Below are 692 nucleotides of genomic sequence, written 5' to 3'. Positions count from 1 at the left end.
TTGTCATTTTGAAGAAAGGCAGCAATTATGTTGGGCACAGATGGAAAAACACAAAAATTTTAAATACATAGCATCATCTTTGATTAAAATGCTTTTGAAAAGAAAATTTTTTTTTTATTCTTGTTGCAAAAAGCAGTCTTATTTCCCCCACATTATTCTGCCACCCCAAAACATCTATCATTTGGGAGCCCATGTATGGACTATATCTGAGAAAGACCAATGAGGAAGATTTGCATCACCCAGTCCATATGGCAATCCCAATTCTCAGTCCTCTCCAGAGGAGGGGACTTGTAGATACCTACCACTGTTTCTTTGGGACATCTGGAGAAGAAATCTCTAGCACAGGAAGAGATGGAAAGTTTAATATAAATTTTAGAGAGTAAGACTCTGCTGGGTCCTGCAAGGGAAGAAAACAAAGTTTGTAAAATATAGAATCTCTTGGAAAAGGTAAAGATTGTGTTAAGTTTGTTTTCCTTTTTTACGTATAGTTGATTTACAATATTGTGTTAGTTTCAAAAGTAAAGCAAAGTGATTGATTCAGTTATATATATTCTTTTCCATTATAGGTTATTACAAGATATTGAGTATAGTTCCCTGTGCTATACAGTCCTTGTTGTTTATTTTATATATAGTGGTGTGCATCTGTTAATCCCACACTCCTAATTTATCCCTCCCCCCCCTTCCCCTTTGGT

Source organism: Monodon monoceros, unplaced genomic scaffold, assembly GCF_005190385.1.
Source record: "Monodon monoceros isolate NGI ecotype Baffin Bay Population unplaced genomic scaffold, NGI_Narwhal_1 Super_Scaffold_19, whole genome shotgun sequence".
Taxonomy (NCBI): domain Eukaryota; kingdom Metazoa; phylum Chordata; class Mammalia; order Artiodactyla; family Monodontidae; genus Monodon; species Monodon monoceros.
This window is presented reverse-complemented; position numbering follows the sequence as displayed.